The following is a 19,337-nucleotide window of genomic DNA, read 5'->3' as shown; positions in this document are numbered from 1 at the left end:
TTTGTTTGTCATTGTTTCTATTTATTTAAATTCCTCTCTACTTGTTCCTACCCGATCTAGGTGTATCTCATTTTTGACAACGAGTACCCCAACATTTAGCGTTTTTCTCATTCAATTTATTATTTTCCAAGTTTATTAATTTTCCGGGTTACATTAACATGCCAAAAAATAACAGAATTGTCATCCAAGCCTTATCATTCCCACATTTGGTGCGCGATATGTGGCAGGGTGTAACCCCCCCCCCCCCCACCCCCATTGTGTATTCATTGTGTTCTGGTAATCTCAGGAATTCTTTAGATGATTATTGGGGGATACTTCTGTTAACAAAAAGACAAGTGTGTGTTGAGTATAGGAACATTTGTGGGGACTCCCTCTGCCACAAATCGGGCAGGGTATATATTCCATCCTGGACTCTGAAAAGTGGCGGCCACATTGATTTAAAGTGAACCCCCCTACCCTAAAAATGGGATAAATTAAGGAATTATAGCACCCCTTATGGCGTCTCCGGTATTAAAATATGTTTTAATTTTTTTGATCATGAAAAAAATATACACGTTTGCCAATTTTCATAACATTCAAGCAAAAAAGAAAAAAATTATGTGAAAAATACACTTTTTGACCAAAAGGTGCAAAAAAAAGCCCTCTGTTAAAGATTTTTAAAATATTTTTGACGTCATTATTTACAAATTGGAAATATAAAACTTGGTAGCAAATTTCATGAAAATTGGTTGTCGACTTTTGAAACTACAGAAAAGGGGGGGGGGGCACTGTATGCCCCTCCCCCGTCCCTTTATTAGCGAAAAATAGGGGTAAAACAGACTCCTGCCATTTTATACTAAAAACTGCTAACAATGTTTTTATTCTTGATACTTAAGGACCATGATAAGAACTCTCTTTCACCTGAGTGTCATTGTTCAAAGACCTGCACTAATGACGCTACGGCGACTTAAAGATCGCTATTTCTAAGACTCAACTTTGGGGGTACCCTTAGTGCCGTTGCCTCCTAAGAGCAATTTTTTTCTAAATTTTGAGTACCTGGTTTTAGGTCAGGATACAACCTCAGGACCCTGCAAATTTCATTTCTCTGCTGCTTTCCCCTGTTGAGCAGCAAGCGTTTAAACTTTTGTACCCCAAAATCATAAAAATCACCATTTTTCACTAATAAAAACACATTTTTGGCTCTTTTTTCTGCTACGGAGGTCAGATTGGCCAAATATTTTGTACAACCTCAAGGCTACCTATGACCCACCTACCCCCCAAATTTTAACCAAATCCGCCGACCCCCACCTTGTCACGGTCTGCATGGTCCTCTCGTGGACATACTCTTAAATATTAAACCCATTGAACTTTGTGTATCAATAACAACTACGTAGTTGAGTGCGCTCACAACACACAGGTAATGGATCGTACCTTATCTTTGACCTTAAGCTTTCAGACTTTGTTCATTTTAAGCTCACCAGATGCATCTAAACACATGCCCAGCCACTGGGTCATATTGGCCACCGTCGCTATCAATATCTTATTTCTTCCAAAGTGAGAAAGTTAATATATAAGGACACTTACTCTTGAATTCATGGGTTATAAAACTGCAGTCGAATGGGGTAACCTCGATCATTTTTAGGCATATTTAACTATTGCTTTTATAACAAACTTGGCAAATTGGATTGCCCCCAATATAAGTTTCCCAGCTATTTTGAAACATTTGTTATTCAAAGTCACCATCTCTAACATTCTTTTTCGTCCTAAAAAACTCACAGGCTTTAAAAAAAACAATTTAGTCATTTGCCATTCAATTTCTAAGTTTGGTCACCCTCTTTATAGTCACCGGGTCGAGAATATTCGTCATTACAGATCAAATTCGTCTAAGCTGTTGCAGCACTCGGAGATTGAATTCGTCTTATATAAATCATTTAGATGAATTTGATTACTGAATAAAAAAGGTTTGGCGTAGGCGAGATGAAACCGAATACTCCGGGACGAAAACGTGTGGTCGTTGTTTGAATTTGCTTGAACTGAATTTGAAATTGTCTGACAAAAGACAAAACGGAAGTGCATTAAATTGATAGTGATGGACGAATTTGAATATTTGAAACGGTGAGTTCGAATGATAACCGGTTTAAAATAGCCGGGAAAACCTGTATTTAAAACATTTAGACTAAACTCTACACTTTGGTGTTGTTTGGTGTCAAAACATAATATTTAACAAAGGGGTGGGGCCCAAAAACAGATGTGACAAAAATTAATTTCGTTTTGGGGCAAGTTTTGGGGCAACATTTCAACATTTTTTTTTAATTGTTTCGTTCCAGGTGAAATATAGAAAAAAGGAACATTTGACCCTATATTTCTAAAAAAAAATCTGAGTGCCTCTTTGATTGTGATTCCTTGTTGTTCCTTGACCTCTGACCTTTGACTTCTTGTAATTTGACATTACATAATTATCCACTTCAAATCCACAAGTGCATTACACTTTGCAGTGGCATTTTCTGAAACTAATTATATCAAATTTACTGACGAATCTTGTTTCACAAATATTTATATTCACTTGTAACTAAAATATAGGTGCTGACCAAAGTGACCCTACTGACCAAAGATACCCATTTAATTCACGGGTTACTTATTACACATCCTCCGTGAAAGCATTCGGGCTGTTTTGGATTTCATCATGAATGGCTCAAGAAGAGCGCGCCACCGCTTGGAAGGATTTCGGAAGCGCTTGATTTGCGAACCACCAGTAGCCGATTGGAGAGTCAACTTTGCGATGGAAGAATGTGCCAGATAACGACGATGGCAGCATTTTTAACCTTTCGTATTAGAGTTTACAACATGCAGTTTCAAAGTGTGATTGAGATGATTGGTACCTAATTATCAAATGGGAATTATTATTAATTCCCATTAGAAGTCCTGCATTTCTGAGTTGTGCCTTTGCATGCCGGGTTGCCTACATTGTTGTATTATCAAATGTAGGTTTGTACATAAAGTTATACACCGGAGTATACAGGGTGAGTAAAAACAAAAAGGTCCCCCCAAAAAGTGGGTCAAAAAAATTACGGGGTGGGGTTCGGGGCCCGCTTAAGGGCCCCGAAAAGTTTTGGATTCTAGATGGTCTGTGGTGCGATCTGAGGCAATTTCTGACCACTTTAACCAATGTTTTTTTGAGGAAAAGATGGTGGTGTACTCATTGCCTGCCTTTGTGCGATGTCACATAAAAAAATTGGTTTCGTTTTTGGGGGGCTGGCCCCCTTTGCCCCCCCCCCCCCGATCCGCCCTTGGTACTTTTTAAGTTTCGAAATTTTAAACGCAACCACTGTTTTAAAGTTCTGTCCACGGATCACAAAAAAAGGTTTGCGTTCATTCGTTAGTCCGTTTGCTAATAGTTACAAGCGTTGACATTGTCTATTGCCCCTACATGTTTCAACAAATTTTTCACCGAACTTTGTGAAAATTATCAGTAGCCCAACCTCAGCATGTCACATGACCAAACTGGGGTTAAAGGTCTTCATGGGGTCAGGGTTGTTGTTGTTGTGTTTTTTTTAATCAAAACACTACTCCGTCCAGGAATAACATTGCACATCCACATGAATCATGCATGAACACGAATTCGTTGGCCCGCAGCTTCCCAGATATGTCCGATCGTGCTTGCTTTATTCCATGTTCTGTCTTTCAAAACGACGGTGCTCACTTAAAGGATAACTAGGTGCTTACCACTGCTTACCAAAGACTAACCTAGAGCTTTCAATAAAGGGAGCTAATCAATTGGCAATATATGTACATAGTATTTTCAGAAAACAAGCTGATTGTTTATCTTTTTACCAGTCACTGCAACCCCTCCCCCCCATGCTATAACTTACCCTTTGACCTTCGCCATTCTTCAACAGTAATGCTTGTGTAACACTGACCCCCAAAGAAAGTTGATTTACTGCAGTGTTGGATAACATTCAATTGATTCTAAGTTCTAAGTAAAAAGAAATAAATAAAAATAAAACAACAACAACGAAGCTTCACTGAAACCAAGCTTGGCTACACTGAATAGCTTCATCATTCGACGAAATTATAATTCAATACAGAAGGTTTTTCTTGATTTATCATCCAAAAAAACGAGTAAGTTTTACTTCAGCCAAGCAGAAAATAAGTTTTACCGTGGTGACAACTTTCTATGCAGCGCGCCCTCTTTTGAAGGAAATTGTATTTGGCTTCAAATCGACTTTTATTGTTCGCGTTAGAAACAAACCAGGACTACATAGTTTTTTTTTTTTTTTTTTTTATTATTTCTTGACAATTTATCGTCCGGAAATCGAGTGTTGTTTGTGTTCCATGCATGTTGACTTTGATAGCAATCGTAATTTCGTGTTCAACACATCTACAGCACATTGTTATTGGTTAGCCTAATTTTTTTTTTGGTTGAGGATTCCTGGGCCTATATTTCGAACATTCATGGGACGAACCTTTAATTTGTTACAGCAGATATTTCTTGGGTTACCGTCCGACAAATCGGTGTGTTGCTTTCGTTCTTTGTATGTTGGCTTTAATTGGGATCGCAGTTTTCAAGCGAAACATACCGCATTTTTTGGTTATAATATAGGTTTTCCCAACTATTTTCAAACGTTTATCATTCGAATTCACAATTTCTAATATTTAAATGTGTCCACCAATATCGATTTAGTGCACTTCCGATGTTTATTTTTTTTCTTTTGTCAGACAATTTCAAATTCAGTTGAAGCAAATTCAAACAATGAGCACACGTTTTCGTTCTGGACTATTCGATTTCATCTCGTCTAGGTCGAACCTTGTTATTCAGAAATGCAATTCGTCTAATTGATTTATATAGGACGAGTAGGATCTCTAAATCCTGCCATTCGGCATTAGCTTGGACGAATTTGACCTGCATGCAATGACGAATATTCTCGGCCCGGTGACTAAAGAGGATGACCAAGCTTTGAAATTGAACGGTCAATCACTAAACTGGTTTTCTTAAAAGCGTGTGAATTTTTTCGTGGACGAAATCGAATGATAGAGTTGATGAATTGTAATGATAAAAATATTTTAAAATAGCTGAGAAAACCTATATTTTTGTTGTTGGACTATTTTCCCAACGTTTTTTGTTACTTTACAACCAACCATTCAACGGAATTGTCATTCCATATAGCAGATGTTTCTTGCTTTATCGACTAGAAAACGAGTGCGTTGCTTTAACTTTTCCAATAAGGAATAATAATAACATATATAAAAAAATATATATATAAAAATATCGAAATGAAATTAGGCTACTCATTCATGACTCGTAGTTTTGATCAAAAAGCCGATCAACACAAATTCAAACTATATTCACAGGTGTGTCACAGCGAAATCGGTATGGCAACCAGTTTGAATGGGACAGTGACCCAGAGCTCCAGAATGACCTTATAAGGCATGCAACTCGATGAATGGCGCTTACTATGACGTATTAGTCATTCATAAACTTGTCACCGAACCCAAGGCAACGATTCGGTACACTGCACCCACACAAAGAAACCCGCCGTAAATAAAGTATGCGTCAAGCATCGTCTGTTTTGATAGTAATCGCGTGCAACTGGTGTTCGGCAGTACTTGGCGTACAGTTTGGGACTGGACGATGTCATGATCAGTTATATTACAAACAGTTAACAAGAAAAGAACTGAGTTTAGCGTTCTTGGTTTGGTTTTGTAGAAGAACTTTTAGAAGGAGAACTTGTGTTCGCAAGATGGATGCGGCAATTTGTCTGATGATTGCTGTAATTCTTACAGCAGGGGAAATTTGTAAGTTCACATTTTTGAAGATTTGTAGTCAGTTCTATAGGTTTCGAACGATAGACGCTGCGGAAATATGCCAAATCGTTTAAAATTCACAGATATACGCACTGGACACCTTTCCCATTTTTCTTGACAACATCGTGTCAACTATTGCGTCTTGAATAATACTCGTCGTTACTTGCTGTTATCAAACCAACGTGTCTTTCTTTTGCGCCTTCGTGAAGTTTCCGCGTGTCGTAAATTCGTTTAAAATTCTTTTCCCCCCTCTTCAAGCTGACAATTCGTCCGACTTCAACGAATATGAACGTTTATCAACAGGCAAGTATGCACGGGTTTTGCTTTTCGAAAATAAGTAATTAGTCAATAATAAATGTACTACTTGTTGTTATTCCAGTGAATGCAGACCAGTGTGTTTCCAACCCGTGCAGCAATGGCGGTACGTGCTACAACGAATACGAGGGGTACGGCTGCCTGTGCCCGGCCGGTTACAGCGGGCCACGCTGTGAGCAAAGGCAGAACAGCGGAGGTTAGTGTGGTTTTTTTTTTTCAAATTTGAATATCGTAATTTTGTTGTACGTTTAGCGCCTGATTCACCCTGCAAAAGGTCTATGGAATATTTTCTTGCACAGCAAGGGTCTATGATTAGCGAGCCGATTTGGCAATTAATTATGCAAAAAGCTGCGTCTTGACCTCGGGATTCTGAATTTTCAGCGGGCGCCTTCTATCTGTTCTTCGGTAATCCGTTGGTGTATGACAAAACCTTTTATAAAAATCAGCCAATCCACAGCTTAGACCACATGTTGTGATTGAATCATTGAAATTACGTCACAGTCTCTAAAGACCATGCTGCGGTGTATCCCACGTTTGTACCGTTGCTCTGCCTACGTAAATGTCTGATCCTCGAACTAACCCCCCCCCCCTCCTCCACCTCTCCCCCACCCATCCCCAACCCACGCTTCGAAAACTTGAATAGTGCAAGTAATATGACAGCACGATGTTCTTATCCTTTTGAACAGGGAGGTTGGGTTTCTGCCCTGATATCACAGATGACAGGGTCGGGCTGTGCGTCGAGGATTGCACGGACGATTCGTCCTGCCCAGCCCCGCTGAAATGCTGTTCCAATGGATGCGGCCACGTCTGCACGGCTCCGGTCATAACAGGTGAGTTATATTCGCTCTTTAGTATGATCAGTATCGCCAATTAGGCCATTTAAGGTATATAGAATCATTTGCATTAATCCCAAAAGTAACCCACCGAATCATTAAAGATCGGTACTGGTACTAGACACCCTGTGAAATTATTTTGTCTGGCTTGCTGTCATTTCAAATATAAATTTATCAATTTAGAACAGTTTATATTTTTGTGAAGATTTCCCCCACCCTTTTTTGCTTCCGGTGTTAAAGAAGTGCAGTTATATTAAAAATAGGGATTTCAATTTTAAAACTGTCATTTTGGGGGTGGATATTTCGTTCAACCAAATTGTTAAATCAAAAACATTTTGGTAACAGCGTTAAATTGTGGTTGTTCAGTTTCATTCCAGTTTCAAATGACACGTTCTATTCTACAGGAATTTACAACTGGAATTCACTAACCAACCGATAGTACTTTGGAAAAGGGAATCCAAGAGCGGATCAAGAACACAATTTGTTGGGGGCCAACAACTATTGTTGTTCCCAAAAAAAATGTCCGAACAATTTACGGCGTGGGGTTCGGGGCCCGCTTAAGGGCCGGGAATTGTTTTGTTTTTGTTATTTCTGTTAGATTCTAGATTCTCTGTTGTGCGATCTGAGACAATGTTTATTTCTGACCACTTTAACCTCATTTTGTTGAACAAAGAATTAAGCCTTTTTTTTGCGACCTCAATTCAAAACAGCAATGATTCTTTATGGGGGGGGGGCATGGCTCCTGTTCCCCGCCCCCTCCCTGGATCCGCCGTTGAGGGAGTCCAATTACAATTATACACACAGTCACTTTGCGTGAACACAAAGTGTTATTAGCTTTTGTCATATTTCCTTTCAATGTTGTGTTTATTTATAGAGGACATGTGCGGCAATGGCGGCACGTGCGTATACAACACCACTTTTCTGACCACTTTAACCTCATTCTGTTGAGCAAAGAATTAAGTGGTGTACGCAGGGGCTGCCTTTTTGGCGACCTCACTTAAAAACCAAAATGATTCTTTGGGGAGGCGGGCACGGCCCCTGTTCCCTGCCCCTCACTGGATCCGCTGTTGAGGGAATCCAATTACAAAGTGTCATTAGCTTTTGTCATATTTCCTTTCAATTTTGTGTTTATTTGTAGAGGACATGAATTGGTGTATGTCCAACCCGTGCGGCAACGGCGGCACGGCGCCACTGTGAAGTACCTGTTCTCCAATCCCCATCACCATCGTCGTCATCGTCGTTTCCTTCATCCCTATCAACACCATCAACGCCATCGATATCACCATCACCACCAGCAACATCGTCGATATCACCACCATCTTCATCATTGTCTTCATCATCAACATTGCCAGGTTAGCGTCTCCTTTAAAATAGACCATGTGGTCTATGACGTGGCATATTTTGCATGCCATTTGGCCCACATTAAACAGTATGGGCCTATGTCAACACTAGTCTTTTAAACATCCATATTTCAAGAGATATACACGCAGTGCAGAAGAGAACCGTTTGCCTAACGTTGGCATCACGTGACCACAATATCCAATTTTGAAAACAAATTTCACCCAGTCTATTGACCTGAAGCATAATGACGTCATGCTTTATTTACACGTGCGCTGTCTTATGTGAGTTTGGCGGTTCTGTCCCAGCCTCACTCTCATAAGAAATCGCACATGTAAACAAAGGGTGATTACATCATTGTAAAAGTGATTCAGATCTATCTGGTACGACCACAGCCTCAAAACTCGCGCCGTGGATTAAAAGTCCGAGACCGGCTTGCGCGCTTTTGACCGAAAAATTGCACCCATACATTCCGTGGAGTGATAATTTCTTGAACAACGCAAATGTATTATATGAAATGTTCGCCTGCGTCGAAAGATGCACTTCTGCGTGCAGACATTTAATTCATCTTTAAGTCCATACAGCATTTGGATTGGTGCGACACTGGAAAGCCACTCTGAACGAAACGGAAGTCAACTGCGTACTGAGAAACCCACTCATAAGATCATGCAAGATTGCAAAATTAGTGTTTTCAGTACGGTGAAGAATATAAAGTGTGTTCAAGTTCATTAAGATCGAGTAACTTTCAAGTCAGGCCCGGATTAAGTATTTCGTAGGCCCTAGGCATCAGTGTTCCGAAGAATGGAGAAGGAATCGGAAAGGAAGAGAGAATAAGAACAAAGTGGAGAATGTAAATAATAAACATCGCTGCTTAAAACTCCTCGAAGCTAAAATCCGGTTCTGAAACCCATGCCAAAAGATTGTACATTCTGTCATGTCGGCACAAGCTGCAGCGCGAAGTCGCTTCATATACGGGGGTTGACTGCTACAACTGTGCATATAAAAAAATATGAAAATATAAATAATCCACTATAGGATTTAAAGACACCCCCCCCCCCCGCGCTGATGTCTGGGATCAGGGAACAGGCCTGAACAAGGTATGCGCAAAGGTACTGAGCATGTACATGCAGTTTTGCGACAATGAAATAAAAACATTATAGCTGGATTGAATTTTGTATTTTCGAACAATTTTAAAAATTAATTTCGAACGATTAAAATACAAGCTCTCAAAATAACAAACTAATCATTCTTGCAATTGTTCTCCAATAGAAAAGAAAGAAAATAAAACAAAAAGTTATGTGGCGATGGCCAAGTCTTCAGGAGTCGGACTTATGACCCTAACTCAATGAGCCCCTTACCGACTTCCATATAGAACTCTTCTGGGACTCGGTACCCGGCCCACCACACCTCCTTCCCTGTCCATCCATGTAACTCGAAAGTCAGGCACCATAAAGGGAGGAAACGAGGTGGCACCCTAAGCCTTGCTGCCGAGTCAGCAAAAGAACCCCGTACCTATACGCAGATGCCAACCTGGACTTCGCAGACAGTCCCAACTTGTGAGTCAGCTTACCGACCGACCGAGCTAACTGCTGTTGGTAAATGACCACGGGAAATTAATACTCTTCAATGACAGAACTGCGGTCAACGAAAACCAAAAAAATGACACCATGCGGGTTCGAACCCCTAACACTGGGTCCGCTGTCAGACAGCTTAACAACTATGCTGTTTCAGTAGGTGCTTTTCTCTTTGCGTTTAAAAACATAATCCTTAATTCCGCAGTGGGAGACTTACTCTGTGTTTCATAGCTGCGCGAAAGATGCATCAGCATCGTGCTATACACATGAATGCTGTTACGTAACTCTTTTCTACAATCATTCTTATGTACCGAGCAGTTGACTATTCAGAGTCACTACGAGCAATTAACCTCACCATGCTCGTCCTTATTCTGTCTCATCAATTATTGTTTCGCGTCGCGCGTCTTTCGGCCGACGCTGATATGTCGCTATCATTGAGATAATTTCTAGCAAGTTTCCTCCACCTCATTATATTTATATCAAACTACTGACCCATTTACAATTTTTTTTTACGAGGGAATTTTGTTTGTCTGATTCTAATTCAGCTCCCTTAGCTAGCTTGGGAAAATTCATGGGGGGGGGCTGGACACCTAATTATACTGGGACGCTCTTACCATTTATGTATACTCGCGCTTACATTTTTGAAAGCTTTTGTACTTTTTTTCTCCACTTTCTCTGCTACTAAATACATTTTAGTTTCTCATGACAAAAAAGTGGGGGTAATTCAATAGCCCATCCCCGCGGTCAAAAAGTGTGGGGGTATAACCCCCACCCCCACCCCGGGAATTACGCCCCTAATGACGGCGAACGGAGCCAACAAGCCTGCCACTCGCATGGTCTTTTTTTTCGAGTCCGGGTTGCCATACGCCTTGACTCAAGTCTACGATCACGAAAAGGCCTTTGAGATGAAACAAAGCAAATCCATGAACTTTTGGCGACTGAACGATCTAAATTGGGGTCGTATTGTGTACAAGCGAGTATAATTTTTACTAACACCTGCACATGTAATACGCCAATCGGCGGCGGCAGAACGTTTTTATAACTGAGGGCATCACCAAACAGAGCCATTTTCTCAGATAAAAAATTTCCTTCAGTCAAAGAGGAGAAAATTGTGAAACTGTTTTCATTTGCATTGCAAGGAATACATGTTACCCAGAGTAAAATTTACAACCAACATTTACATACACTTTTAAAAATGTTTGCATTACATTTTAAAAGCGTATAAAGGAGCACTATTTTTTCTTTGCGGGACAGTTTTCCATTTTGAGAGGGGCATATTTTGTTTTCTTGCGAGAGGGGTCATTCGTGTTTTCGAGGGATAGTTTTCCATCTCGAGAAGGTTCACAATCTTGTTAATGCGCGAGGGGTGTTTGTGTTTTTGAGGGGCACATTTGCATTACAAGAGAGGGATCATTTTTAAACGCAATCATAATGCTTTCGTGTGCGCTTCAAGACAGTTTCATTTTCATCTCGAGGGGGCACATTATTTTGTGACCTATTGTGACAAAATGAGGAATTTCGCCCAAAACCATGTTATGAGTAATCAACGCCTGAGGTTGGATACACTAGGAAAATCATGTAATAAGAACCGGAAAATGTCCCTGTCTAAAAAAAAAAATTATAAAAATCTGTGGCTATAGATTAGGCCTATTTGGGGTGGGGGTACAAGGACGGATCCAGAACACACTTTTTGTTGGGGGGGGGGCTGTGCAAATCAAGCCAGGCCAAACTGGTATAGGTCCTAGCTCTCTGAGAGAGACCCTAAAACCTTTGTAAAAACTTTTCTCTGCGCGTGTGTGTGTGGGTAGGCCTATGTGTTTTATGGCACACTGCGGTAGTTTCGTAGGCCTTCCCCCAAGTTTTCGTAGGCCCCCAAATTTTTCATAGGACCCCATTTTTTTCCGTAGGCCCGAGGCACAGTGCCTACTATGCCTATTGCGTAATCCGGGCCTGCACGTTACTCCAATAACCTAGCCTAATGGGTCTTCCGAGTGACTCAATGTTTGACCATAATTATGTTGTTGTTGTTGTTTCCTCGGGGGAAGCGTATTTATTCAGAAGAAACGTTTCATTTGCGTTTTACAATTAGTTAATCAATAAACGCTGTGGATAAGATTTTTTAATTGTTTTTAGACATCACCATACTTATTACATATGGAACAGTCTGATATCGATTTCATATCATCAAAATAATGACAATAGTAAATGATGTCATAAATACAACAACAACAACAACAACAACGACAACAAAGGCATTTCGGGTTTGTGAATGAGACATGGTGTCGATCTATTTGGGGAAAAAATAATCAATGTAATCAATTTATTTTCAGGAGACGACAACCCTGGTAGCCCCGAGGACGTCGCTGGTAACCAACAGCTGCCGACGGCCATCATTATCGCTGCGGTTTGCAGTGTAATAATAATTGTAGCGATACTGGTGTTCACCGGGATTTTCTTGTACCGAAGAAGGTGAGTCGCCATGTCACGAATAGTTCTAGGGGAAAATGGAAGACAGGTTTCCCCCAACCTCGTTCCCATGATGTCGAGCAGTACGCTCCCACCACTACCTGCTCTCTCACACTGGTATTGGATCATTTGCATATCCATTTTTGGGGGGATACGTATGCAAATAAGGAATAGTCTGTTGCCCGCGTGTGCTTTACATCAGCGCTTGTTTTTGTTTATTGTGTCTGAGGTAAAAACAGAATCAATTCGTCGCGGCGTGAGTTACGAAAACACTTTTTGTTTTTCATAGTTCAAATGTTACAATTTTGTATCCAGCCAATATGCAGTATCCCTTTTCATATTAATATTATCAGATTGGACAGAAAATTATCATCTTTGAGAAGGAGGAAATTTTAGAAATTACACTGAACATGAAAACACGTAATACACGTTGCAAATATAAATCCATTGGCTACTAATTGCGCTATCTAATCAGGATACAGGAAGCAAGTTCCCATCCCAGGACTTACTGTTGGAAAGGAGGTTGAAATAAAGTAAGCCCTGATACAAGGTTGAGGTTTCCCCTACACAATAACCTCCAAATTATCATCAGCATATTGAAATGTTCATGTGATTTTCAATCATCATTAGGACAAGCAGAAAGGTAAAAACAAAACGCGACAGAGCGCCCAAAGGCTTCACCCTGCAGTCATCACAGTGGCGTGTTGATTTGGTTCTTTGAAATATATGCATAACTATGTAAACATTATAAGGGTGGTAAAGCGTCGTCAGGGTTTCTTTTTCACAGACAAAAATTACCACTGAACTATGAATCAAAACAGCTTCACAATAACTCGCCTACGGAAATAAGTCGCCTCTAACAGAAAAAAATCCCAATAACACCAAAACATCTGTTGATTTAATGTGTGTGTTAGTGTATTGGTACCAGATTATCTTCAACAGTACAAATAAGAACAAAAGAAGTACGTTTCCATTTGTGCTGATCGATGATACACCGAATGGTTATCGACTGATAGTCCGGTGATATTGAAAAGACAAGAAAACATTATGTTGTTATTTAACTTTCCCATCATTTGGTTTATTTATGACACAGAAATCAAACGACCGACTCGGATACCGTATCCGTGGACAGCGGGAAGCAGATCATAAAGAAGGGTCCGGAGACGGGTCAGGAGCCTTGCTACATGGAACATGGACATCAGATGGCCTGAAGATGGGAACCAGCCGATGTCCTCCACCCCACAGTCTTTGCAGACAGAATAATTATTTAGCCATGCCGTTCTATATTCTGGTATGTTGTTTCAAGAAATTTAAATTGAATAATAAGTATGAATTACTCATGACTTCGCACTTGATGAATATTTCAATAGCGCCCTCTCCAAAAATCAAGGGTAAAAGTGCTCGTCGCAATTCACTTGGCCTGAGCTGTGAAGAGTCTGTTCAATTTGCCTTTCAGTTTTGTATACCAATTCTTCCTGCGGCTGGGCGGGGTGTATCTTTGGTATTATGTTCACCAAACAAACAAAGAAAGCTTTCACTGATATTTTTTTGTCAACTAATTATTTAGTAGGACAGGTTTTCATGCTGCCTGTATAATAGACTTGTCTAAGTATAGCATATTGTATTTTCGTATTACATGTTTGTACAAATAATATTTCTATTAATATTTTATATAAAGCCATTGAAGTTTGTATTAAAAAATTGTAAAAGAGAGTATATAAATGATTGTTTAGGAAAGTTTAACTGCAATGGTTTTTCTGGCGTTTTATTCTGAATACAGAGTCGGTGTCTTTCTAAATAAGTATATAATAGGCAATTCAATGATAATTCAATGATAATTGTTTGGGACAATATTAATTGTTCTAGTTCAGCTACCAAGATCAATTTGAAGTGTGACATGTTCTATTCTCGCTAGCACAACGGCTTGGTTGTAAATATTAAGCTTAATGCAGAACGGAAAAAGTCTACCCACTGTTCTTTTTCCAGTTACATGTGCAGCAACACATGTGCAGCAACATGTGCAGCAACACATGTGCAGCAACACATGTGCAGCAACACATGTGCAGCAACACATGTGCAGCAACACATGTGCAGCAACACATGTGCAGCAACACATGTGCAGCAACACATGTGCAGCAACACATGTGCAGCAACACATGTGCAGCAACACATGTGCAGCAACACATGTGCAGCAACACATGTGCAGCAACACATGTGCAGCAACACATGTGCAGCAACACATGTGCAGCAACACATGTGCAGCAACACATGTGCAGCAACACATGTGCAGCATCACATGTGCAGCAACACATGTGCAGCAACACATGTGCAGCATAACATGTGCAGCAACACATGTGCAGCAACAAAAATGCTCTGTTATTGACAGTGGAGGTTGGGGAACCAATGCAAGTTGACGACACAATGGGTCGGAGCGGTTTTATGGCCAAAGAATCGTGGGCATTTCGAGCTGGATGAGCGAAGATGCCTGTATAATGAAGTCGGTAAGGCTGTGCTACGATTCAAGGAGAGTACAGTGGCGTATCCAGTGGGGGGGGGGGGGGGGGGGCAGGGGGCACTTTGCCCCCCCCCCCCCCCCCCCACCCTGCGGACTTTTTGGTGACAATTTTTTTGACAATTTGTTGTTGTCATCAATGATTTGAAGTGTTTATAGAGTTCTTCTGACATCAATCCCACCAAAGAAAACCCGCTCAACATAACCATTACAATGCGCCGTGAAATTGTCCATATAATAATATAGTATACATAATAATGGTCAGTTTTGAAGGGCGCCCCCATTTGGAAGATGGGTACCACGGATATTGTCTGCCTTTTCTTTTTCCATCTTGCGGATAGAAGGTTCAATCGATTGAATGAACTCCTCCACCGGGATATCTTGCTAGGGGTAGTAGCAAAATTCATACACAAGGCTAAGACATTTGATTCCCGTTTTAGATAGCTGGCGTTGGTTGAGGTTTACGACTGAGTTCGTTTTCTCCATGTCATCATTGTTCCCTTTGGACGTGTTGCGTGAGGCTCTAGTCCATTCTCTTCTTGTTAAAAGAAGTGAGGCGTTGGAATTTTCGGATCTGTTTCCTTTGGGTGGCATGAAATGTGTGGGATACAGATTTATCCGTGAGGGCGGATATCTTATCATAATCAGTTTTGTCCATAGTCGTGCGGAGACTATCCCTGCTTCTCTTTATGTCTTAATCGCTTCGGTATAGGCAACATCTGGTCGAGGCATAATTTGTGATCGGAGTAGGGCTTTATTGGCAGTGTGTATGATTTGAGCAGAATTGTTTCCTTTGATAGGGTCTCGTAGGCGGAGAGTCTTTGGGACCACGTTTGCATCTCTACATCTCTTCAGGAATGTCGGGTTATTTAACAGTTTGCAACGTCAGGTACAAGAGCGTTGGTATAACTTGACAAGGTTATTCATGCGCGCTGTCAGCGCCAACCCGCATGGCTCTCATGTATCGCATTCTAAAGACACCTTAGCATAAATGATTCTGGACAAACTATAGCTTGTTGGAAAGCTGATGACTAGGCAAACAAGCTGGCAAATCGCCAAGGTTTCAGAATTGAAACTTGTGGAGTCAACGTCATATGCAGGCTACTACATGATGCCAATAGTTTCGTTTTTGTGCAGCAAATCACATAGCAAGGCCTGTCAGCGCCAACCCGCATGGCTCTCTTGTATTGCAGTCTTAATAAGGTACCAGCATAAATGGTTGTGGACAACCTATCTTGTTGGAAAGCTGATGAATAGGCAAACAAGCTGGCAAATCGCCAAGGTTTCAGAATTGAAACTTTTGGAGTAAACGTCAGATGTAGTACATGATGCCACTAGTTTCGTTTTTATGTAGTAAATCCCATAGCAAGGCCTATCAGCGCCAACCCGCATGCCTCTCATATATCGCAGTCTAAAGGTACCTTAAAGCTTACCTTACATCATCTTTCATTTTCTTTTTCATTTTTTTTTCTGGTAGCCTAATCTGATGACTGTTAAGAGAAATTTCCACCCGAAGATGATCACCCCTTTAAATAGTCCTGAAGCCCATCGCCATTTTGAAAAGCAGTGCCTATACACTCCATTGGAAAAAAAATATGGCCCCAATTTCATCCAAGTTCCACAGAAACACAAGCTTACCTTCCTGTGCACGGCTTCCACCGATATTTTTTTTCAGTTTACAAACCCTCAAATTCATGGCCCACAATATGCTGAGATATTGAAGAATTTGAGGGCATGCAAATTGTGATTTGACCGGCGTATATTTCAGATCGATTTACTGGCATGCAGCCTCGAGAACCAATATGGACCATTCAGCGGCGCCACCTCCGGTCTATTCTCAATATTTCCTGCGGGATCGCGGGGGGTACCAATGACAAAGTGCGCTGCGTTAAGCGGACATGTCGTTGCTGGATATGCAGCTCCGCTGGACGGGGTATGTCGTGCGCATTGAGGAGCACAGACTGCCGAAAATCCTCCTCTCCGTGGCGAGCTCCCGGATTCTCCCAAGCGGCCCGGCTGTAGGCCGAAGCCGCGCTTCAAGGACGTCATCAAACGCCACGTACCTCAATGCCGCCAGCATTTCGATCAACGACTGGGAAAATCTCGCCATGGACCGTCCTATAGCCTATAGGTGGCAAGCGCGACAAAACAAATCGCGTCAAAACTGCAACTCCAGATGTTCTGCGGCAAAATGCCGAAGCCAGACAGCGACGCCACAACCGACCAACCGTACTCCCGAACTCTTCGATGGAGATCTGCCTACACATGTATGCCTGGGCCCGGGCAGCACGCGTCCGAGGACTCCCACAGTAAGGGGATCGACCTTCCAGAAATTGATCATGATACGTAAATCATTCTTCAGTAGGGAACAAAACCTGATGCTTCATTGAGTTTCAATGGTCATAAAATAGTGAAGCCCATATTTCCTCTTTTAAACAATTGGAATTCATATTAATTTGCCAGTTCATGTCACATGCAGTAAAAGGCAAGTGTATGCTGGATCGCCTAGAGGTCCGTGTTATGTGATGAATTTTAATCAATCCATGAAGTGCATTATTTTGTCCCATTTGACTTTGTTTTCAAAATTTTGTATTATCTTAAAATGCGCCTAGAATAATGGTAGTCATATCAACGTTAATTGATAGTTTGAACTAAACTTTGTTTCGATATGGTCACATTAATAAGTATGTGCATTTGTATTGAAATTAATTCAAGAAGTGGACTTTTGTCTCGTTTTAATATAGTTTTATTATAGGTTTTCCTGGCGATTTTACAACGTTATGATTATTCGAGCAGTTTCTAATTATCAAATTCGTCCATTAATATCGCTTAAGTGCTGTTAATTTGTTTAAATTCGTCTATTGTCCGACAATTTCAAATTCAGATCAAGCAAATTCAAACAATGAGCACACGACACGTTTTCCTCCTGGAGCATTCAATTCCGTATGCCTGGGCCCGGGCAGCACGCGTCCGAGGACTCCCACAGAAAGGGGACAGATGCTTCATTGAGTTTGGTAATAAATAGTGAAGCCCATATTTCCTCTTTAAATCGGAATTCATATTAATTTGCCAGTTCATGTCACACATGCAGTAAAAGGCAAGTGTATGCTGGATCTCCTAAAGGTCCGTGTTATGTAATGTTTGTAATCAATCCATGAAGTGCATTCTTGTGTCCCATTTGACTTTGTTTTCCACGTAGACGTAAAGAGGGGTGGTGTGGTGGGGTGTCGTGTGCTCATTGTTTGAATGAAGAGACTGAAATCAAGGCACAGCTTCCTTCACTCTGTTGATCCACTTGATGGTAGTGCCTGTAACCGCCGACTAAACATCTGGTCTGATCACCTCCAGACAAGCCCACACAAGCTCTCCTTCAGCCCCAAGGAATCCCTAAAAGCAGGCTCAAGTGACTGGAAATGGCCCACCTGGTCATGTCTTAACCGTTTGAGGACAGGGACCGGACGCTGCAAAGCCCTGATGCAGAAATGGAGATATAATGAGGATGGTGAAACCGCATGTGACTGTGGGGCTGAACAGTCCATGGACCACCTGCTGGTCTGCCCCCACCTGCCAGAACCCTGCACCCACGAGGACCTAGAGAAGTTCAACCCCCGAGCGAGATCCTGTGCTCAATACTGGGAGGGGGTGGTGTGATGACCCGAGAAGAAGAAGGAAGGGGGGGGGGGATTGTTGACAAAGGAGCAGTTGCTCATCATGAAAATATGCAACATCATTAAAGTCATCTCAGAAAGAAAGACATTCGTGTTTGAACCATGTTTGAACTGGGTCCGTGTTTGAAAGTGATTCTGATGTCCACAGTACGGACTACGTTGTCGTAAAAGTTGGTTACCTTATCCTGTCTTTAAAATGGGGCTTGCGGTCACAGCGTGGCCTGGTAGTGGGGCCAGTAATATGTATAATGTGATATTTCTACACAAACCCCCAGAGTAAGGGGTATTGCATAGAACAAGATAACTTTTACGACAATGTGTACATGTGAGCTGTTCTAGGTTTCTTCAGTGATGGACTCCGGCTTCTTAGTCAAATCCTCTTGTATATGGTTAACATGTCCCTTGATTGAAAACCTTTTCCCGTGGCTGGTACATGTAATTGACTTTCTGAGATAAATCCACGGACACTTTGAAAATGATCTAGTGACCGGGACGGCACCAACCAGTGGCGTCACCAGACTTTTCAGTCTGGGGGGGCACAGGGGGGGCACCAGCATTTGATGGGGGGGGGGGGGCACTTAAGTGGATACGGATCGCCGTCCTGGGGGAGGGGTCTAAGGGGAGGGGGTGCCCCCCTCCCCTTTGGAAAATTTTCGCATACGGAGGATGGGCTAGATGCAAAATGGTGCCACATTTGCAGCTCATTCGAAGAAAATACGAATTACTGTGCTTCTTTGTCCTTATGAAAAACCAACTCAGATGATGGGAGTTGAATATAACAAAATATATATATATTTTTTACCAACCCAAATCTCAGATGGGGGGGCACTCGGGGGGGCACTAGGTTTTC

At 41.5% G+C, this 19,337-nt stretch overlaps 1 pseudogene; it reads left to right on the top strand.

The window, feature by feature from the left end:
- Window positions 1-5,509: 5,509 nt before the first annotated feature.
- LOC119734737 lies at window positions 5,510-14,050 on the top strand (annotated as a pseudogene).
- Window positions 14,051-19,337: the final 5,287 nt, after the last annotated feature.

This window comes from Patiria miniata, unplaced genomic scaffold, assembly GCF_015706575.1.
Source record: "Patiria miniata isolate m_02_andy unplaced genomic scaffold, ASM1570657v1 HiC_scaffold_28, whole genome shotgun sequence".
NCBI classification, from domain to species: domain Eukaryota; kingdom Metazoa; phylum Echinodermata; class Asteroidea; order Valvatida; family Asterinidae; genus Patiria; species Patiria miniata.
Note: the sequence above shows the minus strand (reverse complement) of the source record. Positions and strands in the feature narration are given on the sequence as shown.